This window comes from Zootoca vivipara, chromosome 1 (assembly GCF_965207765.1).
Source record: "Zootoca vivipara chromosome 1, rZooViv2.hap1.1, whole genome shotgun sequence".
NCBI lineage: Eukaryota > Metazoa > Chordata > Lepidosauria > Squamata > Lacertidae > Zootoca > Zootoca vivipara.
Window position 1 is genome coordinate 117510819 of NC_142582.1, and position 25015 is coordinate 117535833.

The 25015-nt window shown below is 43.7% G+C and overlaps 1 long non-coding RNA gene across 2 annotated transcripts in view; it reads right to left on the bottom strand.

The window, feature by feature from the left end:
* Positions 1-23798, bottom strand: part of LOC148687728 (uncharacterized) — a 47174-nt gene extending 23376 nt beyond the window's left edge. For both annotated transcript variants that reach the window (XR_015950787.1, XR_015950784.1), the window contains exons 1-2: positions 23734-23798; positions 23520-23626 (exon numbers count right to left, since the gene is read on the bottom strand). This is a non-coding gene — a long non-coding RNA (uncharacterized LOC148687728). The remainder of the gene's footprint in view (positions 1-23519; positions 23627-23733) is intronic.
* Positions 23799-25015: the final 1217 nt, after the last annotated feature.

A 25015-nucleotide genomic window follows, 5' to 3' on the forward strand; every position in this document is an offset into this window, starting at 1 on the left:
CAATGACAGAAGGAACCAGGTAAATATGAAAAATGCTCTACTGGAGGATTAATCCATCCTTTAGTCCACCGTTAAAGTAATAAAAGGTTTATGATTCATTTCGTATGTTATAATGGAGGAGGCAATTAGTAATTACTGGATTTATAGTATTTGTTATGTTAACTCAGCCAATAAAATGTGTGTGTGGGGGGGGAGATATTATTTTTCTCCCTCAACCCAAGCACATTCATTGCAATGTTCTTGATGCATTAAAAATGCAATGCAATGCTAAACGAGAAGAAAGAAATGGCTCTGGAGCAACGATGGGGCTGGTTTTAGATCTGGCAGAAACATTTCTTTCTCCCCAGGTAAAAACCACACATTCTTTGTGGATGTAGTATAAACTCTTTCTTTACTTTTTGTCATTTTCTCCTTCCCACAGCTCCCCCCCCCCCATTAGAAGGCAACCAGTTCCTCATAAAGCAAGCTAACCGTAAGAATAAGACTGAAGTCTTGGTATTTTGGGTTGCTCTGCAGGCAAAGTACAAGTTAGGAATGGTAGGTGTTGGGGTTCCAAAATGTTGACCCATCCTCCTGCCCTTTTCCCTGCTGTCTTCCAGATATGCTAGGTGGTCCAAGAGCAGAGATGAGCGAGGCAATACAAGTCATGCTTGCCAAGTCAAACAGAGCCCAACATCAATGTTCTGCAGCCCACCAGTTTGTTTGTTTTTTAAACTTCATAGAATTTGCTGCCTGTCTGGAAGCACAAACAATAAAAATAAAAGGGGTGGGGTTTGCCGTGCACCTGGCAAGTCACAGTCAATCACAGGCTCTGTTTCTCAATCACAGAGCAATGAGCTGTGTGGGACCAGCTTGAGGGAAGCATGTGTGGCTAGTTCTGGGAAGACAAAGTGTGCAGACAAAATTATGGGGGACTGGGCAAAAAGAAGAAATAAATAAATAAAAGGCAACATGTTGCAGCTGAGGCTCTGCCCAGCCTAGAATATCATCTGAGGCCAGAAGTTCAGGAACCCTTTCCCATAGAAGCTGGAATCCTGTAGGAGAATGAGCCGACCACACCCTGTAATCACCTGTTTCTTAATTTCGTCTTTCTTTCCTCATTTGCCAACTGTCTTTCTCAGCCCTTCATCCCTGGGAGCTAGGGTAACCGGTTTTGACATGCATGTCCCCAGGGCCGTCTGTTCCAGGGTCTCACAGGCTGGGAGAAGATAAAGATGACACAAAAAGGAATTTGCTCACAGTTGTTTTAATGTACATTGGGGCATAATGATAATTGCATCAGTGCACTGCAAAGGCTGCCAGTCTGGTGTGCCACTCTAGGTCATTGTAATGGCACAAGTGAGTGAGATAAATAAAGAAGTCTACAATGGACTTCATGAGGTTCAATTTTCAATCTGAAATTTTGAGGGATATGAGCTCCACGAAATGATCCTAACTTGGTGGTCCTTTTCAAGTTCACAGCCTCAATATGCTGCTCCTTGAGTGCCATTTTTAAGGCTTTGTCCATGACACGGCACGATTCCCAGTCAATCAGGGACCACAGCATGGATATGGTGATGTCATAGTTATATACTTCCAGTGTGACAATTTCACCATCTTCCTCCCCTAGAAATGGAGAGGCGGCACATTTCCATTGGGGAATGCCCAACTAACTTGCTGCATCAGCATGATGAGTGTTCTGCTTGCACAACATAGCTTCCCCCCTCTCCTCCTGAATTCCCCACCCCCTAAATCTGCTCTGGGGTTTCCCCCAACCCTCTGAACCAGACCTGGGTAGGGTGCAGGGCATGCCCAAGGAAGAGAGAAGGCGGAAGGTTCCATCACATGTACTGTACTGTTCCAGCTTACCACTAACACAAAAGCACTAACATACAGCAACACTCTCGTCCAATGAGTCTTATTCCCTCACAGATTATGCCGTCATTAGTTTTCTCAATGCACTCCCCCCTTTGTGCTCATCATAGAGCTTCAACAGACCTCTTTAAGATTACACTGCAAGAATGCAAGTTGTTCAAGACCAATTATGGGAAGACAATTTCCCTATTAATAGCGCCTTTTATACATGAATACTATTTTTCATTTTATTTTTTTAAAAAACGCTGCAAAAGACTTAATTAAATTAAAACAGTCCTGCCTGGTTGAAGCTTCCACTTGTCTTATCTGTCCTTAGAAATATTTTTGTCTCTGGATTTTTCCCCTCCAACAACTGTAGTGTAGTGAAAATATTTACTCTGAATCCACGTTCCTGCTGTGGTTCAAAATTCCAGCTTGACATGCTGTTTGACAGTCCTTGGTAATGTTACAAATTGCATTCTATATTAAAATATTAACAACACCACACACAAAAAAAGGATCAGAAAGTTGACCTGCCCTGAACCTAAGCAAAGCACCTTTAGATAACTTCAGTCCACACACAGAGATGCTTCTGAGATTCTACAATATCAATTTGCGCATTTACATTTACATCCCTGATGCTGAATTGCCTGTTTTCTATCTGGGGATGCAATAGAGGGCAGCTAAGAAGTGGGAGGAATCTACAGCCACAAGGAAACCGGGGAAACAGATTGAACAAGGTTCCATGACTACAAATGGGACACAGAAGCGCAGGCAGTGGCCATTCTCAAGAGGAAAAGCATGAGATGCTGAGAGAAGGGGAAAGATTCAGGGTAGACCTTTCCACTGTTGCAGTGGAAGTGTCTTAAGTCAAAGAAACTTAAACAGCTGCTCTATAGCTGGTCCCCTACATATGAGCTTTTATGAAACCTTTTAATGAGGGTGAAAGGGGAGAGCGCAAAATATGGTCTGAAGCTCAACATCAAAAAAACCAAGATCATGGCCACTGGTCCCATCACCTCCTGGTAAATAGAAGGGGAAGAAATGGAGGCAGTGAGAGATTTTACTTTCTTGGGCTCCTTGATCACTGCAGATGGTGACAGCAGTCACGAAATTAAAAGACGCCTGCTTCTTGGGAGAAAAGCAATGGCAAACCTAGACAGCATCTTAAAAAGCAGAGACATCACCTTGCCAACAAAGGTCCGTATAGTTAAAGCTATGGTTTTCCCAGTCGTGATGTATGGAAGTGAGAGCTGGACCATCAAGAAGGCTGATCGCTGAAGAATTGATGCTTTTGAATTATGGTGCTGGAGGAGACTCTTGAGAGTCCCATGGACTGCAAGAAGATCAAACCTATCCATTCTGAAGGAAATCAGCCCTGAGTGCTCACTGGAAGGACAGATCGTGAAGCCGAGGCTCCAATACTTTGGCCACCTCATGAGAAGAGAAGACTCCCTGGAACAGACCATGATGTTGGGACAGATTGAGGGCACTAGGAGAAGGGGGCGACAGAGGATGAGATGGTTGGACAGTGTTCTCGAAGCTACGAACATGAGTTTGACCAAACTGCGGGAGGCAGTGGAAGACAGGAGTGCCTGGCATGCTCTGGTCCATGGGGTCATGAAGAGTCGGACACGACTAAACGAGTAAATGACTAAACAACAACATATTCTGCCATTCTTAACCAACACTTAAGTGTGTTTTCATCTTCTCTCACATCCCTCCTGGTGTGACTGTGCGGGAGGGAATGGGCTTCTGAAGGAGAAGTGAGTACTTGAAGTCGGGGAAGGGAAGGAAGGAAGCAGGATGCTATCATTTCAAATGAGGACCAGCTTCTGGTCCATTCATCACCTTTTATAATCTTGTGTGCTAACACGCTTGAATTAAGAACATAAAAGGAGCCTTTCTGGGTCAGGACAAAGGCCCATTTCGTCTATAACTCGGTTCTCACAGTGGCAAAACTGATGGCCATGGGAAGACCACAAGCAGAACCTTCACATGTTCACATTTTGAAATATTTACTGTTGCACATTTTCCATCATATATACACATTTTTGGATGAACTGTTGCCTAACGTACACATTTTTGCAGAGCGACATACCTAGCATAATGCATTTTTTGCATGCTATTTTCGCCAATATGTGCATTTTTGCATATGTTACTTTGTCGAAGAACAGCACTGCAAAATTCAGAAAGCAGCATGGTGCTCCTAGGCAGAAATCTATCACGTAACTGCCAAAGAGCACACCGCCAGTGATACTCTCTGCATTCATTGCGCTCCCAAGAAGATATGTGCCTTTGTAGAACTGTGATCAGGACATGTCCGTTCAAATCTGTGGGGCCACACAGAAATAACGTTGCAGGAAATAGTATTTATTGTACGGCTTACAAGTAGATAGATCTGCAGGTTTTCCATTCTCTAAGCCCTGGTTGTCTGTCTGTGGCGGCCTTTCTTGCAATCTTACTCCTGTCCCCTGCTGATGCTTAGGGCAGTGTGTTTGTGCCTCTTCCTGTAGAGAACTCTTCTTAAATATGTTCCGATGAAGAAACTGAGGCAAGACTTGCCTGCTGTGAGGCATTTCTGCCAGGGGTTCTTCAAGTTAGCATTAGCAATCCAACTTCTGGTTTGGAATAGGTGGTCTATCTTGCTTCTCTGTCTGCCTCTTTGTCCACCAATTTGAAGCCAGTCTCGAACCACCATTGGCTACTGGCTTTGCTCCCTACATTCTTTCTTCTGGGACTTCCACTTCCTCCAGGTTAGCTAACATCCTGCAGGCTTTCACCCAGCTGCAACGTTTGCTGGTCATCCCTTTACCTGGATGAGCCCTTTAAGTGAGCACAGTCATAGCGTGGTCAGGTAGGTAAAGGTAAAAAGGTCTCTGGGGTTGCGGCGCTCATCTTGCTCTTTAGGCCGAGGGAGCCAGTGTTTGTCCATAGACAGCTTCCAGGTCATGTGTCCAGCATGACAAAGCTGCTTCTGGTGAACCAGAGCAGCACACGGAAACGCCGTTTACCTTCCCGCTGGAGCGGTACCTATTTATCTACTTGCACTTTGATGTGCTTTCGAACTGCTAGGTGGGCAGGAGCTGGGACCGAGCAATGGGAGCTCACCCCATTGCAGGGATTCGAACTGCCAACCTTCTGATCAGCAAGCCCTAGACTCTGTGGTTAAACCCACAGCACCACCTGGGTCCCTAGCATGGTCAGGTAAGATGCTCAAATCCTGGCCACAGGGAGGCAATAGCTTTTCATCTCTGAAGCCTCAGCAAGATTCAACGAAGCAGGAGATACAGAAATGTTGGTTTGCTATTTTTAAGTGGTTAAAAAAAATATACAGGGGAATGTAATGTTTCTAATATCCTGAAGTTTAAATGTAACTGCGCGAGGAGAAAATATAATCATCTCTGAGTTGAGAAGCTGTGTGTCAGGGTAGAAGTCCATGCAAAATTAAACGCAATGAGGTCTCCACCCACTAACTTTAGCACTGCTGCCAGGAACTGTAATAATTAATTGAGTCTTGATATTTCAACAGCCTTTGATTATGGAATGGAGCTGAGTGGAACATTTCACACATAAAAGGGAGTGAAATGAAGTAGCAACCAGGTTGGGGGGGGGCAAGGCGGAGAGAGAGAGAGACACTTTGCATCTTTCTCAGTTCTATGAAGATATCCTGAGAAAGAAAGAAAAGAATCCAGAGGTTTTAAAAGGAAGGGGGTCTAAGGGTTTTAATTCCCCCCCTTTCCTTACTTGCCAATTATCAGTTGATTTTTCAGCTATATAGACTTTTCCAAAAACATTGCACCACCGTCACTGCAAGTACAGGACAGCTGAGGGAACAGATGGTCAAATGACATATTGTCCTCCAAACGATGACCATATTATTGAGTTAGCACATGATAAAAGTAGGCCAAGATTTTGCTTGGTCTTCTCTCTCACCAGTTTTTGAGACAAAGAGGATGGATAGAGGCCAAGTGACTGTTCTTTAAAAAATAAGGACCCCTCTCCACCTAATTCTGAATCCCAACATATGGCAAAAGAACCGATGAAGGTTGCCTCACAAGAAATCTGCATCTGAAATAAAGTTGGTTGAATTCTGGTGACACTTGTAATGATGCTGAATCTGTTCCACACATTCTGATGGCCCTACCAAAACAAAACAAAAAACGACCAAGCGTTCAGTCTGTGCACATTTATCCCGTTTCAGTAATTTTCACACTTAACTTCAATGAGCTTTAAATAATTGTTGTGATGTACAAGATGCCCTCGGGATGCGGGTGGCGCTGTGGTCTAAACCACTGAGCCCAGGGCTTGCCGATCAGAAGGTTGGCGGTTCGAATCCCCGCGACAGGGTGAGCTCCCGTTGCTTGGTCCCAGCTCCTGCCAACCTAGCAGTTCAAAAGCATGCACTGCAAGTAGATAAATAGGTACCGCTCTGGCAGGAAGGTAAACGGCGTTTCTGTGCGCTGCTCTGGTTCGCCAGAAGCGGCTTAGTCATGTTGGCCACATGACCTGGAAAAACTGTCTGCGGACAAACGTCAGCTTCCTCGGCCAGTAAAACAAGATGAGCGCCGCAACCCCAGAGTCGTCCACGACTGGACCTAACGGTCAGGTGTCCCTTTACCTTTACAAGATGCCCTAATGCAACAGCATTTCCTAAGATTTGCCATCCAGGTCCACCAGACTCGGGAGCAGAGAAAGGAACCCACCTGGGGCAAAACTGGTCACTCACTCAGGAGTCTTTGGGTCTGCTGGGGTTGTGACTCAGGAATGCATCCTTCACCACTCAAATTTGATGTCTCTGAATTCAGGGCTGAGCTCACTCTCATTTCACCAGGGGGAAATGGCACCACTTCCTGCATTAACAAATGCCCACATAGTTTGATCCATTGCAGGGGAAAGTGCTATGGCTCAATTGTAGTGCAATGCAAAATGTTTCCAGCAGGTAGGGAAAAGAACCTTGTCTGAAACCCTGGAGAGAAGATGCCAGTAAATTGAGGAGATGGGGGGATAGCTCAGTTGAGTCGTGGGTTCGAGTCCCACATTGGGCAAAAGATCCCTGCACTGCAGGGGGTTGGACTAGATGACTCTCGGAATCCCTTCCCACACTACAGTTCTACGATTCTAATAAATAATAATAATAAATAATTTTATTATTATTTAAACCCTGCCTATGGTGTGACTCTGTATAAGGCAGCTCCCTATATTACTATCTCATTTTGTTGTAAAGTTGTGTCCCTAGTTAAAGCAATACTGTATCAAGTTTCTCACTTTTATACGAGGGTGGGCACATTCACGGTGATGATAGGAAAAATAGAAACACAGAAGTTGTGAAATCCTAGTGTATACATGTATCTTAGTTTTTAAAATGCTTCTCACAATAAATTAATCTGCAGTACTTGGATTTAAAGAGTAGCAGAGCCCAGGTCATATGGAAGCTAATTGGTTAACTTGGATTCAGTCCTCTTGAAGACAGAAAGATGGGCACCCCAGTTCACATCTCAACTCTGGTGCAAGAAATGTCCAGCCATGTCAACAGATATATCAATCAAGCTCTATGGAGTGCAGGTGAGTACTGCAACATCCCCACCTGCACTCGTAGCAGCAGCCTCAGGTTTTGAGCCTGTGAACTGGAGATTATTCAACTGGACCACAGTGATGAGAAGAAAAGGATAGACAGGGCCCTTACAGCATCATGTTGTCCATCCAAGGGTCCTCTCTGGGTATCTGGTAGCTGAGTTGAGATTCTAGACTACTCCAGTAGGTTTCCCCAAAGTTTTGTGTACCTTTAAGATACCTTTGCTGGAATCCTTACCCAGAAACAATGAGACACTGGCCAGCTTGCCTTTTTCTTCCAGAGTTAGGCTCCCTAGACACAGGGCCATCCACCTTTTTGCTTACAAAATTCTTCAACGAACCTAATATAGTGATGGCAATGCATGTATGCATTCATAGGTGCCAACCCTGGGTGCCCAAGCAACTACAAAAATCCCAATGAAGGGGCCCACAAATTTTGGTGCCAGGACCATGCGCACTGCATGGCACCCACGGCCGCTGGGTCAAGCTGGCGCTCTTGTATGCATGTTTCTGTGGCTAGATAGGTAAATATACAGACGAGTTTATGCAGGGATGATTGTGCTATAACAACAAAAACCTCCCCAGAATATATTTCCATGGGCATTAAGTATATATACTCAGGAGATGCTTCCTGCAAGAATAAACGCTTTTCCCTCTCGTCAATCAGTGACAACAATAGGAGCGACCTTAGACCCAGTGAGGCTGGATCTGTCTTAATCAAAGGACTTCAGCTTAACTGGATTGCTGTGAGTTCCGCTGAAATCCATTCACCTGCAACTTAATATCATAAAAGGGAGCTTTGTTTTATTTTCTTAGGAGCGGCTTGAGGATGAAGGGAGGGAAATCCCAGGATTTGCGAGATGCAGGAGGAGAATTGCAAAGAAAGGTTCCATACCTGACAAAGGTTCAGGAAGAGCAGCCTCTAATAAGGATAAGTAGGAAAGCAATGATCTCGAGACATCAAGCTTCCCATTTGCAGAAGTGCAAGAAAATGAGGGCAGATAAGGACTGTTGTTAGGTCTCCATTCGCTGCTGGCACCTTGAGCAAGATGGTTGCCTGTTTCTTGGCTGAAATCCAGCTTGGGCAATTACGCTTCTGCCTACATAACATTTTAGCATGTTGTTTCATGGGGACACCCAATGTGCGGCACAATCTAAGCCTGTCTACTCAGAAGTAAGCCCCACTGAGTTCAATGGGATTGATTCCCCAGCAGTTAGGAGTGCAGCCCTTATTTTGTGCCCATGGTGCTTTGCAGTGTTGCTCTCCAGACCTCGGAGCAGAAGGGGCTGCATTTAAGCAATAGGCAAAACGAGTCTTTTATTGGCAGCTCAGAAAGTGTTTTGAAACTTTCTGCTAATTCGAGAGCTTAACGACATCAGTAACTAGCAGTAGGTTCAAGTCAAACAAAAGCATTTCTCCATGTGGTGCACATGCTAACTTATGGATTTTATTGGTGCAAGATGTGATGAGGGCTACTTCAGTGATCGTTTCCAGGGACCTGAAACACCTTCTGTCACTGAAAGGTTGTGGCACACTGTTAGTATCAGTCCTGGCATCTGGTATATAGATGGATGGAGGATTGGGGGGGGGGGGGAGAGTCAACCTAAAGGCAGAGTGAAATACAAAAAAAGTATGCTGGGGGATCTGAGATGAGAAGCCTATCTGAACAAGGCCTGGAACAAGGATGAACAAGCAAAATTGAAAACTAATAGACTGGGAAGGCACAGGCAAGCTGACTGGCAGAGAAACCAGAAGAAAGCCACATAAAAGACCAGGGACTCAGTTATACAGCTGCAAATAGAACGTTTTAAGTGTGTTGTAAAGTGCAATATAAAATGTGACACTAGATGGGGACAGTGAGCTATGGCAAATCCAATATATTTTTCAAACTGTTTTTAAAGCATTTTCACAGCAATTTTTATATGTGTGCAGATTCCACCCAGAAATGGGCCACTGCTAAAGCAAAGAGAAAATAATAACTTCCCAGGGGCTGGCCCACAGTTGGAATAGCCCACATTTATAGGTCACCGTTTTCTCAACAGCAACTAATTGCTAGAAGCTTGTATCTTGATACTGGGTGGTGGTTCTCTCCTGAGTTTAAACCATCAAACCTTAGGGGAAGAGGTGACCAACCCACCTCTCAGAGGATAAGAGGGCAAGTGTGTGTTTGGGGGGGGGAGAGAGAGAGAGAGAGAAGCTTTTGAACAAATGAATAGGGTGGGGCAGAAAAAGAGAGGTGTCCCTGGAATGAATGGGAGGCTAAAGGAACTGACAAGTTGAAGGCCTCTCTCATTTTGCAACATGGGAAGAGCATCTGAAAGCCTACACAAACCAATTTGATTAGACAGTGTTTATTGTAAATGGGGGAAGGGATACTCTTTCCCAGCATATAAATTCCTTGCAAAGCTGAATTATTTTCTGGAGAAATGAACCAGCACTGTTGTCTTTGTTTCCTTGCCAAGTCCCAGATTTTGAAATGAGGGTTTGGCCTTCCACCTGCCACAGTACATTGAGAAATCAAGGCTTCCTTTGGGAGATCTGCTAAGAGATGTGTGTAGATTTCTTGCATTCTAAGAGTGCCTGCTGTTTGCCTCCACTTATGTTTTACTTCTGTATTTGCAAATAGAGCAAATATAGTCTCCAGTGTTCTCCCCTCCAATAACTTCTGATTGCTATACTGTTGACCATTCATTAAAAAAAAGAGGTAGTAAAAATACAGATCACAAAAACATGAGTCTTTCTTTCCCTCTTTCTCCATCTTTACTTTTGACCCACAGATTTCCCCCTTTGATGGCTTTCTTGAGCCCATATAGTTTTCCAGAACTCCAAGATCTCACTACAGAAGAAATGTCAGAGTTTCACTTCCCTTTCTAGTGCAGAAGTAGGGGGGGGTGGATATTCAGAAGTCATTTGCTGATTCTCTTTTGTCATTTCTTTGTAACACGTGAAGTAGGTGTGTGGCCAAAAGCAAGGTCTGGACAGACTTTTGTGTCCATATCTAGCTTCTCCCATATCGGATACAGAGAAAGAAAAGTGTTGGAAATCAACTGAAGTCCACAGATAAAGTTATGGGCAGATAACAAGCAATTAGATAGACAGAAGGATAGAAAGGCAAGCAGATGGATTGAAAACCAAAATAGCAATGTAGACAAATGGACCATCGAGTCAAGGATGCCAAAAACCGGTTTCACACCAAGAGGAAGAAAGAGCAATGGAGGCGGTGCTGTTGCTTCCTGTACAATTTATGTACTGATTGATCATCTTTTATTGGTGCTGTCTTTGGAATATGTCTAGGCAATACAAGCAAAGAGAGGTTATTGGCGTTTTATCGGTAACTAACAAAAAGTTTTTTTTAAAAAAAAACACACACAGATGTACATGATAGACGGTTTAGTGCTGAGTGAATAAATTCAAGAATATTGTATCTACGCAACTATTTTCAGGGCCTCTCGTTCTCTTAAAGAGACTCTTTATGTACAGAACAACATGTGAGCTTCCCCAAACAGAGCTAACACCCTGTTCAACAATAAACTCATTTAAAATTAATGAATTAATTAATTAAAACATGGCAAAACCCACCATCCTGTTACTTGTATCTTGTTAGCGAAGATCATTTCAGAAGAAATTCAGACCTGGCCACCATGGAGAGAAATCTCAGATCTGTCACATCCTGAAGATTTTCTAGGTCTTGGCCAATTACAGAATGTTACCAGGTGGTTGGAGCATATTCAAGGGAAGGAGGGTGGGGAGGAAGAAAGGGTGGCAAAATATCACATGGTGGTGGCTTTCCTGTGTCAAAAATGAGTGGAGGAATTGGGCTGAAGACAGAATGGAGAAGGCTCCAAGGGAAGTTACTCTTCTAGACAAACTCTTCTAGACAAGAGTTACTCTTCTAGACAAGAGCACAAGGAGAGCCCTGCTGGATTAAACCGAAGGCACGTTGGGTTCAGCATCCTGTTCTCATAGATGCCCATGGGAATACCCGCAACAGCACCCTTCCCCACCTCCGAATCCCAGCGACTGGCAGGCAGAGAATCACCACCACACAATACACACACAATCCCCCAGTTTACCAGATTGTAATAGGAGCCACTGAGAACACAGCTACATGTTCTGGGGTCACGTGACTGCCACCAATCTCCGTCCACTTTCTCCCCAGCAATGGCTAGTAGAAACAATACATGTCATGATGTGGCCACCTCCCAGCCTTTTGCCCCTACTCCAGTTCATTTGCTGCTGCTGGAAGGAGCAAGAAAGGATTGGATTCAATGTCAGTACATCATGTTGGGGAGGGGGCGGGATGCAGGTCAGCTGCAGACTCCTGAAACATGTAGTTAAGCCCTCAAATATGGTGTGTGTGTGGTTTTGAACATTCTTCTATATAATCCCAAGAACCATAGCACAGTGGAGGCAGAAGGTCCCAGGATCTCCCTGGCATCTCCAGGCAGGACTGAGAGAGACCCTGCCTAAAACCTCAGAATGCCTGTCAGTGTGGACAATATTGAGTTAGGGATTGGGCACACCCATGGAACAGAGAAAGATCATCGTCTGAAACCCTAGCAGTTGGTATAGACCAGCCTTTCTCAACCTTGAGTCCCCAGAAGTTGTTGGACTACAACTCCCATCCCTAGCTGGCAGGGCCAGTGGGATGATGGGAGTTGGAGTCCAACAACATCTGGGGACCCAAGGTTGAGAAAGGCTGCTGCAGACTATACTGAGTAAGGTGAAGTTATGCTCCAAGTAAGAGGTGGTGAACTTGGGGCCCTCCAGAAGCTATTGGACTTCAGCTCCTGTCCGCCTCAGCAAACATGGACATTGTACAGAATGCTGGGAGCTGGAGTCTCCACCCCCATCATTCAGCCCGGACACTGAGGTCCAGCTCCGAGGGTTTTCTGGCGGTTCCCTCATTGTGAGAAGCGAAATTATAGGGAACCAGGCAGAGGGCCTTCTCAGTAGTGGCACCCTCCCTATGGAACGCCCTCCCATCAGATGTCAAGGAAATAAACAACTATCTGACTTTTAGAAGACATCTGAAGGCAGCCCCGTTTAGGGAAGTTTTAAATGTTTGATGTTTTATTGTGTTTTTAATATCCTGTTGGAAGCCACCCAGAGATGGGTGGGGTAATAATAATAATAATAATAATAATAATAATAATAATAATAAACTTCCAGAAGGTACCACATTAGTTACCCCTGGCCTGGCTCTGCATAAGGTAGCTTCCTAAGAAATACTAAGTGTTTGTATAAAAGGGGAATGGTCCTGTTAATGTGGTTAAAACTTTAAAGCACCCCCACCACACACACACACACACACAAGAATGGCATCTAGTGAAATAACATACCCAATGGAAGTAGAGGAAGTTGTGCCAACATCCATGGTAAGTTTCCATTCTGCTGACTGCATTATAAGCTAATACGGAACTTCTTGGATCAATTAAAACAGAAGCAAAAGGGTGTGAGGGTGAGAATGCCTCTCCTAACAACCCTTTTCTACTCCCACCTCACGAAGCATTGTTCTTTTGGTTATGTTATCAAAAGCTTTAAAAGAAAAAGATTTAAAGTTGGGAACAGTGCTGACAATTGTAACATCTGCCAGAGCTAAAATAACTTCATAAATGTGATCTCATGTAAATATTTCTTTTTTGAGAGAGAGGGAATTCAAGCTAGCTTGGATTAAACATTGAAAGGCGAGTGCAGATTTTCTAAATTATTATTTTCGCAGATCAAATTGCATTCTTAAAATTACAGAATCCCATTATTAGAAAATCTCATGGCAGCCCTAAAGACAAGCCTTAATTCTTTATTGTGGGCTCTCCTAATACATCTCACCATTAAGCTAAACCTTTATAGTTTCTTTTTAATGCCTAAAATGTTTGGATCTCTGTCACGTCTTTTACAATGGTCCATCACGGTATATCAAGACACTTGCTTTTGATTCGGTGCCTTATATTTTGTCAACCAGCAATCTTGTGAGATTTAGTTCAGCAAACTTTTAAGTCTCTGCTTCACAGAGGTTAATTAAATTAAATCAGCTGAGTGAAGAGGCAGTCACACAAGTCCACAATAAAATAAGGACAGTCCCTGAGGGATGGAGAAGGACAGTGCTGTAACATGCAAAGTCTTATTTCCCCTGGTTGCTTTGTGCAAAATGTCCAAAACAACATGCAGAGAGAGAGAGAGAGAGAGAGAGAGAGAGAGAGAGAGAGAGAGAGAGAGAGAGAGAGAGAGAGAGAGAGAGAGAGAGAGAGAGAGATGCTACCCACAGTTGGCATTTTACTCTAAAAGCTACAGGCAGAAGAAAATCGGGCTATACTCAATTTATGGAAATTCAAAGTAACAGTGCATTTTCTTACATTGCTTTTCAGGTCTGAATTAATTCTCACAATCCACCTTTCTATTTTAAAAAAATCAAGAGGACCAAAATCCAATTGCAAAGATACAGTATTAGTAAAAAAAAAAAAAAAAGGTCATCTTGAAGGCTAAAATCTTCTGAGGCCTTATCCAAGACATGTTGGAATGATCTTCTAGTAATCATTGTGAGGACACAGCATGGAATTTTGCAATGCACACAGTTAATACGCAATACCTTATGAGCTGCTGTGTAGTGTATAATGCAGTCTTCCCAACCTGGTGTCCTCCAGACATTTTGGATTACAATTCCCATTGTACTTTGCTTCTCACCTGGCATATTTTTTATTTCCCAAGCCCCCCTTCACCTAGGGACAACCTCAGTAGCCAATGCTAACCAATCATCCAGGAACAGTGCATCAACTTCAGTTACTATGGCCAGTCAGTGGTCATGGATGATGAGAGCTGCAGTCTGGCAACATCTGGAGGGCTGCGGGTTCCTCAACCATTTTATGGCATCATGATCTTTCCCATGCCTGACCTGTTCACAGAACCAAGTTCAAGTGACTGTCAAAGTAGAGATAAAGGAGGCATTTCACACCGTCTGTCTTCTTCCACTCTGTGAGGCCATCTCAGTCACAACCAATTGAATGTCTGCTGCCTACTTAGCTAAACTCAGACGCAGCCTACAGGGCCAGCAGGAAGTTCATTGCTGGTGCAGACAAATCTGGATTAGTCAACTAAAGGACCAGAGTGGATGATGTGGTTTAGCCTAGGCTTGCAATAAGGTTACAAGCAGTTAGGGAGACAGGGCTGGGCTAAGCAAGACAAATCTGCTCAACAGTTTCCCGCAATGAGAAGAGATGCACATGGAGTTGTGAACTTGGATATCAGACCTTTATAAAACTGGTGGGTCAGGATTGGCCTGTAGGATCAGCTGACAGTATTCAGGCTTTTTGAAGCCCAGAGGAGGCCCTTGACCAGGCATCCCTAACTGCGGCCCTCCAGATGTTTTGGCCTACAACTCCCATCATCCCTAGCTAAGAGGACCAGTGGTCAGGGATGATGGGAATTGTAGTCCAAAACATCTGGAGGGCCGAAGTTTGGGGATGCCTGCCCTTGACCATACAGCTTTTTCTGCCTGCTTTGCTGAGTAACAAGATCACTGAGTGGTGGCACCTGGAGACCCCAGGCCAAGACCCCTTTGCCTTCTCCAATACCTCCCTGTTACATTAAGAGTAGTCATGCAACACACAAGATAATTAAGTCTTCTTCTTACTTAGCAAACATTGCTAAAACAAATAACAATAAAAATTGACAGGTGGCATTAATAGATTTTGCTGGGACTCAGCCATACTCTCATGTCTTCAAGTCTTCATGACAATTTACAGAGATGGAAACCACAAGCATATAATTGCGTCTGGAGGCCTTTGCTGCAAGCTAAGCAACTATCCTAGCCACACACTGGTTTGTCCCTTGAAGAAGAAAGCCCCATTTTGCTCTCATTCCTCAATAGGAGGGAGTGCTCTAAATAGCATTTTCTACCACCAGAAGGTAACAGACATTTGAGAACACAAAAAGTCAAATCCTCCAACACTTGGATCCCTGCAAATAGGGATCACCAGCCTATCTTGGACTGGTGTGCCTTAAAATCTGCTCAGCTGCATTGTAGATTCCATTTGCTCAAAAGGTAATCAAGTAAAAGCTTCCCATTAACAGCCTCGCCGGCTATAATAGTTCCATGCACACCGCACATTCCCACTGGTAGCACTTCTCCAGGACTACAGACAGGAATTTTCCCTAGCCATACCTAGAAACCCCATAGATTGAACCTGGAAACTTCTGCACACAAAATGTGCACTCTTGCCACTGAGCCATAGCCCTTCCCCATGCAATGCCCATTTTTGCCCCAACTAGGAGCTCATCCGTTGAAGAAGGGCTGTAGCTCAGCGGTAGTGTACATATTTTGCATTCAAAATGTCTCAGATTCAATCCCTGGCCCCATGCAAAATCCAGGAGGTGCTGCTGCCAGTCAGCATAGATTATACATAGCAAACAATGGTCTGACTTGGTGGAATGCGGCTTTCATTAGAATCCGTGATTGTGTTCTTCAACAGAGCTATGCTTCATAATTATCAGTCTTGTAATAGTATTGATGCTCCATGTTTAGATCTTTAGAGCATTTCGTGTCCAAGAGCCTAAGCAGGCAATGGGCCAGTTTTCCAACAATGAAGCTGGATCAGGCATTTGGAGCCTGTTCTATAAATGTGGGTCCAGCAGTCTGTTCTGAGTATAGTTCTCGTGATTCTTGCCGTCTGCGGGCAGCATTGCCAAATAATGATATAATCAATAAGCTGCCAGCTCTTGGATCAAGACTGCATCCAAGATATTTTGGGCTTATCCAATTACTGAATAATTGTGTTTACAATAAACCGTGCTTGTTCAGTGCTTTTGGTTAAGAGACAAAGACCATTCCTGTTGATTATCCCATAGCACTACAGGCTGCAGCACTTACTGACATTATATATATCTCAGTTGCATTATCAATATCTATTGCGATCAAGTACTTTCTGAAATGGCACACCTAGTGAAAAGGGTGGGTTGTCTTTAGTATTTCAACAAATGTGGAATTTATTATCCAGCATAGAATGCAGAATCGTTTCTAGCCATCATGATTGCAGACACAGTTTTAAAACTATGGAAGCAGCCTCTAGAAAACTTCTGTTTTTTGGAGCTGCTTTCATGGCTACCTGTTCTTCCTCCAAACCTCAAGAGCATTCAGCTACTCAACACATACCTTACCACCATTATTTTTTCCTGCATTTTTTAATTACAAAAATCAAATACGAGTTGGTATAAGTGAAATATATATTCCGGCATATATTCCGGCATATAAGACGACTGGGCGTATAAGACGGCCCCCAACTTTTCCAGTTAAAATATAGATTTTGGTATATACTCGCCATATAAGAAATACAACCTGGTGTATAAGACGACCCCCAACTTTTGAGAAGATTTTCCTGGGTTAAAAAGTAGTCTTATACACAGGAATATACAGTAATAATATTTGAAAAAGCTGTATTGATTTGTGTTACGCATTCTGAGCTGAACCTCTCAGTGGACGCTTGGACATTGTGAGTTTTACATGATTTTTAAAATTATCAGAATTTCCCAGCATAGTATCCCGTTTAAGTAGCAATGGGAAAACTCTTGACTTGAAGCAAAATTCAGCTTGGCAGATGGAGCTATTCCCCCACACTCCAATCAGAAAATAACGTATTTCTTTCTACACTGATTCCACAGTCAAACCCTGTTGCTGTCTTATGATAATGATATTACTGACATTCAAATGTCTTTATCCATCTCCTGCAAGCCCTCCCAGCCCCTGCTGGTCCCTAAACCTGCCTCACAGACCACTTTCTTACTGCAAATTTACCTGGCAATGTCACTGGAGTGTTAAAGCCTCCTTCTTATCCAGCAATACGGTGAGAGCACAACCACCCTAATGCCCCTCCTACCCAGTGACAACATTAGGGAACAATTTACCCCAGGGATCCATGCAGGGCTGGGGCAGAAATTCCATTTAGTTCACATTTAAAGGCAAACCTACCAAAGCCGCACTTTCTGAAACAATATGCAAACTGAAACACAGACACAATTCAAAATCCACACTTCTCTGAATTTTGCTATGCAAACATGGGTACAAATTTTGCTAGCCAAGTAATGAGTACAAATATACATATGCTAGGGTAAAATGTGAATAAAAATGCACATGTTGGTAAAAATAAAAAAAAATAGCACACACAAATGTATTATAAGGGGAGACTGATTTGCAAAAATGCAAATGCTAGGCAAAATTGTAAAAAAAGAGATGTGTTTATTAGGAGAAAATTGCATGAAAACGCTGGCGAATTTTCATGAGGCTTCTGTATTGTTATTATTATTTTAAAATGAACCTGCAAATTGCTGCAGAAATGTGGAGAACCAAACTTAAGGGTGTAAAAAATGAGAAAACGAGAGAACCCAACCCTGCAGATCCTTGCATCCTTATTCATCAGGGACATCAGCAGCCAATGCTAACCAATAATCCAGCAACCGTACATCATACAAAGGGAAGGGGTAAAAGGCTGTCATGTATCACGAGGCCTGAAGGAATGGTCTATTCCTGGAAGGAATGGTTCAGTCAAGGGACTGTGGGCAGACATGAGCAACCACCAGAAGAGCTACTAACTAAGCAGAAAAAGATCTCTACTTCAGGAGCAGGCAGAAGAGAGTGTGGGAACTTTGGCAGATCCCTTGACGATCCACCATATTACTATTACCAATCATTATTACTAGCATAGCTGCCAAGTTATCCCTTTTTTTAAAAAGGGATTTTCCCTTATGCTGAATAGGCTTCCTCGCGAGAAAAGGGAAAACTTGGCAGCTATGATTACTAGTACTTAACTGTCCTTGTTGCCTTTCTCACAAAAGCATTCCCAAGGCAACTTACAGAAATATAGACTGTGTAAACTATACCGAATCTAAAAACCAAACAACGAAACAGCGATAAATCCATATAATATAAAAAGCAGACACCCAATAAGCAGTAACGAAATTAACAGTAGATCAAGTTTCTGACTCCCAACTATTTAGCAATGGCAGCAGTAGAAGTGCTTCCCACCCGCACAGATAGGCTGACAGAATCCTTGATTTGCAGTAACTTGAGATATATATATATATATATATATATATATATATATATATATATATATATATAATGTAGGTCAGCCAAATATATGATTTGTGGGACAAAGTAACAGGCTCCTTACTTGCCCACCATCTTGCACTTTGCTTCAGTTGGTGGACTTCACTGTTCTAATGAAAACAAAGAAAATATTGGTCCACTAAAGACACACTCATGGCACACATTTTAAAGCACTATTGTACCACCTTAAACAGACCTTAGCTGCCAAGTATCCCGTTTTTCGTGGGAAACCCCCGGATTTTAATCCGTTTCCCGCTGTTCTCCCAAATGGAGAAAAATCCAGGAAATCCCCGGATTTCCTACCTGCCAGGGAGCCTCCATTTTGGGTGCTGCTCTTCCCATGTGTGGGCACCGGAAATCGGGCAGAGCGGCACCGGAAGTCGCTTCTACGCATGCCCGGTGGCCATCTTGGGGGTGGCCACATGGCAGCAACCGTCACCAAGATGGCCACCGCCATGCGGCCACCACCAAGATGGCCGCCGGACATGCGTAGCAGCGACTTCCGGTGCTGCTCTGCCTGATTTCCGGCGCCCACACATGGGAAGAGCGGCCCCGGAAGTTGCTTCTACGCAACTTCCGGTGCCGCGCCACTGCTGATCCCGCATTTTTCAGCAGGAGACTTGGCAGGTATGAAACAGACCCAGCACCCCCTCCCAAGAATTCTGGAAACTGCAGTTTGCTAAGGGTTCTGAGACTTGTTAGGAGACCCCTATTCCCCTCCCAGAGCTACAGTTCTCACAGTGGTTTAACCGCCACAGGGAACTCTGGGAATCATACATCTGGGAGGGAACTACAGTTCCCAGAATTCCAAGGGAGAAGCCACAAGCGTTTAAAGTGGTACCATAGTGCTTTAAATGTGTACGCATTTTCAGGGCCGCAATTTTGCATGGCACCCCCAAACACGTGGTTTTTTTGAGGGGAAATCACAGCACAAAACCAGGCGAGATCATGACGACCAAAATGGCCACCATTCTCTCATAAGGAAAAACAGGAAGATGGCATCCCGGAAGATGGTGTCCTGGTTTTTGCCTTCGATGTGTTGGAGGGTATGGAACACCCATGCCTTCGTTGCGTTGGTGGGCATCTTGCTAATATTATATTACACCATTGTCACAATAAAGTAACCTGAAGTCGACTGATTTTTTTTCCCCTGCTCATGAACAAAGCCTGACTATGATGGTAGAAATTAAGTTTGTCCTGTTTTCTTTGAGCCACCCCTCCCACTGCCCAACCTCGTTCTATTCAGTGGAAGACCTTGGGGAATGTGGATTCAAATTAATTACCACCCTTCCTTTTGTCTGGGTTATTAATGTTTGGGGGATATTGAGAGATGCTTGTCAAATGTAAACGAACTTCTGGCAGTGGACCCTCCACTTATCTCGATGGTTCATCTGTTCCTCTGAAGTGTTAACCAAGTCTGGCTATGTCAAGACTTTGAATCTTGTGTCGGAAATTAACTGGGAGAATCCTATTTACCTGACATCAACATATTAATTGAATTTTAGCTCCTGAGGAAATTAATTTTACTAACTACTTGAGCATGGGAATGAGGTCACCATTGGCCCAGGAAACCAGAGGATTTATGAGGTCAACCACCTCCCCTCCCAAACCTTCGCTGCTTTTTTAAAAAAGACTATGATGAGACCAGACAGGAGGATTCTGGGAAATTAGTGCTTGTACTTGAGAGGCTGGCATTTTGGGCTCATCTTCTCTCCTCCCCCACCCCCTCTTTTTTGGCTTCAAGTTGTAGAATTTGTATTCCTGCATAACAATACTGCTACTTAGTGACCTAAAACCTGGAACTGTAGAATTTGCAACTTCTGGTAGCTATTCCTTCCAGCAAATCTGCCAGACAAACAATAAGAAGATCTGCATGCACCTTCTTTTTAGCCTGCTTTTGTTAATTATTAAGTTCCTATAAATCTGTGCCGTGCTCTTTATTTATTTTTATTATTTAAATTCTCTCTATCTCTCTCTCTCTCTCAAAGCACACATTGAAAACCTGCTGCTTGCTTACATCGTCTCCTTTTCAGTGGGTTTGGTTTTACTCTGCCTCTCTAAGTACGGTGGCCATGTGTCCTACTTTACAGTAAGCAGTCCTCTATTCGAAGGGAGTCCTCTGGCTACCTGGGCCAAATGTAATTAAAAGATAAAGAAGCTTGGCTGGAAACATCTCTTAATGCGCAGGTGAGTATCATGATGACAAAGCCTTTCTCTATCCACTTTCTCCGCACCACGCATCATTGTATGCAGCTCTGTCATGCCTCATCTTACTTTCCTTTTCTCTAAACCAGGGTTTCCCAAACTTGGGCCGCCAAGTTGTTGTTGCACTACAACTCCCATCATCCCTAGCTAGCAGGACCAGTGGTCAAGGATGATGGGAACTGTAGTCCAAAAACAGCTAGAGGCCCAAGTTTGGGAATCCCTGCTCTAAGCTAACAGCCCCAAATGTTATAATCTTTCCTCATGAAGGAGTAGCTCCATCATTTTTTGATCATTTTTGGTTGCCCTTTTCTCATCCTTTTCTGGCTCTACAATATCTTTTTTTGAGGTGAGGCAACCTGAACTGTGTTCCAAATGTGTTTGCGCCAAAGATTTTCATAATGGCTTTATGATATCGTTAGTTTTATTTTTAGTCCCTTTCCTAATAAACCCTAACATGGAATCCACCCTTTTTCAAAGCTGCCACACATGCTGGGTCGACCTCTTTATCAAGCTACCCAATATGATCCCAAGATCTCATTCCAAGTCAGTCCTCCTCAGGTCAGATCCTATTAGTATATATGTGAAATTCAGACTCATTTGCCCCAAAGTGTACACTAGCTTACATTCAATTGCATTTGCCAATGTACTGCTCATCCACCCACTTCAGAGAGATCGTTTTGGAGCTCCTCACACAATCCTTTCCTCCTTCTTTTTAAACAACCTAAAATAATTCTATCCCCTCAGCAACACTACTTCGCTGCGCATACCTAATCTAGATGATTTATGAATAAGTTTGAAAGCACAAGTCCCAATAGTGATCTTCGAGGGAGGACACTTTCTAGAACATTCCACTGGGACAATTATCCATTTATTCCTAGTCCCTGCTTGCTATTCCTTAACCAGTAACTGATCCATAAGAGAACCTGCCCTCTCTATTCCATGCCAAGCTTATTCAGGAGTCTTTCATGAGGTACTTTATCGAAAGCTTTTTGTAGGTCAACTTGATCATCTTTATCTATATGCTTGGTGACATGCGAAGAGACTGCAACAAACCATATCCAGATTCTGCCAGATTTTCATTTTCTGACTTTCCTTCTTCACCTTTTCAAAATAGCTAGCTTTGGGGAGCCCTTTCCACATCAACCCATCTGCTGTGAAACTCTTTTAAGTTCTGCAGCAGATTCTGGGGATTGTTCTAGAGCAGGCATCCCCAAACTTTGGCCCTCCAGATGTTTTGGCCTACAATTCCCATCATCCCTGACTATTGGTCCTGTTAGCTAGGGATCATGGGAGTTGTAGGCCAAAACATCTGGAGGGCCACAGTTTGGGGATGCCTGCTCTAGAGGTTTTAAACACTGTTCTCAGAGGGCCTCAACCCACCAGGCCTCAGCACAGCACGGATTTAAGAAAGTGTGTGGCCTAAGCATTCTCAACACTTCCCTGCAGCTGTGCATGGTAGGAAAAGATCAGTGGTTGAGCAAAGCTTTTTTTCAAGGAGGTTCGTCCGTGGTGACCAATCTTGTAACTGGAGAACCCCTGATAAGCGCCAGAGAAATCCCAGGGTTCCCTGTGAAACAATCTGAAAAACCACTGCTTCAGAAGATATGCCAAGGATCAATGTCACGACTTTAGGTATGCAACTCATGTGTGAAATGGCTACACGACCCGGTTTGCCAGCACTGATGTGCACCCAGTTTACCACAGTACAGTGGTACCTCGGGTTAAGAACTTAATTCATTCTGGAGGTCCGTTCTTAACCTGAAACTGTTCTTAAACTGAGGTACCACTTTAGCTAATGGGGCCTCCTGCTGCTGCTGCACCGCCGGAGCACGATTTCTGTTCTCATCCTGAAGCAAAGTTCTTAACCCGAGGTACTATTTCTGGGTTAGCGGAGTCTGTAACCTGAAGCGTCTGTAACCTGAGGTACCACTGTACTTCACTGGTCCTAAATGACCAGCTTTCTAAGGGAGAGGGGGGGGGAGTCACGGCATTGTGAAAAGTAAAGCAAGCAAAAAACACCGAGGTTTTTAAAAATCGAGTCAGTTTTGAGAGAGAGAGAGAGAGAGAGAGAGAGAGAGAGAGAGAGAGAGAGAGAGAAGAATCAGTAACGCCATTTTTTAAAAAAACAAAAACAAAACCCTGACAGCTCTTAAAAATAACTGTGACGCCACATAAAAGTGCAGTGTGCAGGATTTAAATAAACAGTAATGGCTTGCTAACAAAACAGTGTGCATGTGTCTAATTATTTAAAAACCTGGTTGCACAACAGCAAATACTGCATTTCGCCTTGATTCTAGCGGAGGAGAGAATTCTGTGGTCTTGGTTTGTTGTTGTTTTTTAAAAAAAGAAGAAGACGACAACGAAGAAGAAGAAGAAGCAATCCAAATCCACGCCAGGCATGGGCTAGCCTGGCCACCCAGGATTCTCTTTTCATATATCTGATAGATGTGTTTTGACAAGTTATATTAAGTACAAAGCAGGCCACCAGAGCAGCATGTGGAGTTGATATAGACAGAGACAGAGAGGCAAATAGCAGTATGGGGCATGCTTTTGAAGGCGCTGTTTGCCATAACGAAATAAGCCCTTCTCCCATCCTTCTCCCCCCCCCTTTCCTCCACTTTCCGTCATATTACCACATTTCTGCAAATATAATAAAGCAAAATAGGTCCTGACAGCTTTCGAAAGGATCAGTTTTAGCCAGGATTTACAGCTTCTGTAGACCTTCTCTCTCCTTAAACAATAAAGCAAGAACCCCCCCCCCCCCAAACAAGCCAGGGTGCGTTATTTCTGCAGTTGCCCATCTTAACTTACCTTTAAAAAAAAACACAGACTGATGGATTGGTGTAACGCCTGCCCGCCACAGACACACACGCGCACACACACCATATCAAGGTGGATTTCCTATCGCCTGTTCCTATCTGCAGGGAAATAATAATAATACTAAAACTTCATAAGTTGGGGGGGGGAGTGGAGGAAAGGCAGGGCGAAAAATACAATCTGGCACGTAACACCTGAGCTGATTTACCCTTCTCTTTCCCAGCCAACGCGAGGAGCAGGTCCCCGCCATCCTCCAGAGCACTTCTAAACAAGTTTTGGCAACGGTAGAAAACAAACATTCCTTTTACAACATCTTTGGAAGCACTTCCAAGATGCAAAAAAACCAATTAATCAGGAGTCTCCAGGAGACTCTGCTCGAAATGTGGGCCGCTTCTCTGACACCGATCTCCGCTTTGATGTGGATAGAGGAAGAATGTGAGCAAAAACCCTGAAAATGAGGGAGGGGTGGGGAGAGGAAAAAATAGTCATGGGTTTCAATAATTTATTTGTTTGGAAGACGGAGGGAGTGGAAGGTTAGCAGTAAGTACATCACTAATCGCGCTCCATCCCCTCGCAACAGTGAGCCCATTTACCTCCCTGCTTCCCTTTGCTCTTTCTGTGCAGAAGCCAATATTAGGGTTTCTCTCTCTCTCTCTCTCTCTCTCTCTCTCTCTCTCTCTCTCTGTTTTTGAGGCTGTCATCTTGCCAAGTCCCCTTTGCAAAGTGGAAGAGGGTTAAAGGACGTCAAGCTTTGCATAAGGCAGTTATTTTTAATAATTTACTGCAAACATCAGTTCGTGGTTCGGCGTATAGGCCCTGCCTCAACTGTCATTGTTTTATTTTACCTCCTCTCTCTCTCTCTCTCTCTCTCTCTCTCTCTCTCTCTCTCTCTCTCTCTCTCTCTCTCTCTCTCTGTGTGTGTGTGTGTGTGTGTGATTCTGCTTCATGTCAAGAGGGTATATTTGAAGCGTTAGCTAATCATTACCATTGCGTTCTCAAGACGTGATATGATCACCCTAATAACTGATTAGAGGGAAGCTAAGTTTGCTTGTGGCCTGGGCAATTCATTCCCAACCACAAACTTCATCCTTTTGCCAGATTGTTATGTGCAGGGAAACATCTTGATAGTGTAATCTATCTTCCTTGCAAATTTACATCAAAGGGCAACATGTTGTATGTTGCTCCTTAAAAACAGGCTACACTGGAGACGCCGTATAAGCATCTGCTTTGTCTGAAAAGGCGTATTGTTAAATATGAAGCTAGACTGTTTGGAGGAAGAAGACAAAAGAGCAACCACCTTCCTTAAACAGACAGAGAACAAAACAAAACAAAGGGGGGTATATCTTTGGAAACGAGGCATTGTGTGTGGAGACCTTTTAACCAGTCCCCGAAATAAATTTAGACAAGACTCAAATTTTAGGTTTGGTTTTTGGCAGAATTTAGGCCACAACTTTATTGATTACAATCAAGTGAGTGGTTGCATAGGCTCT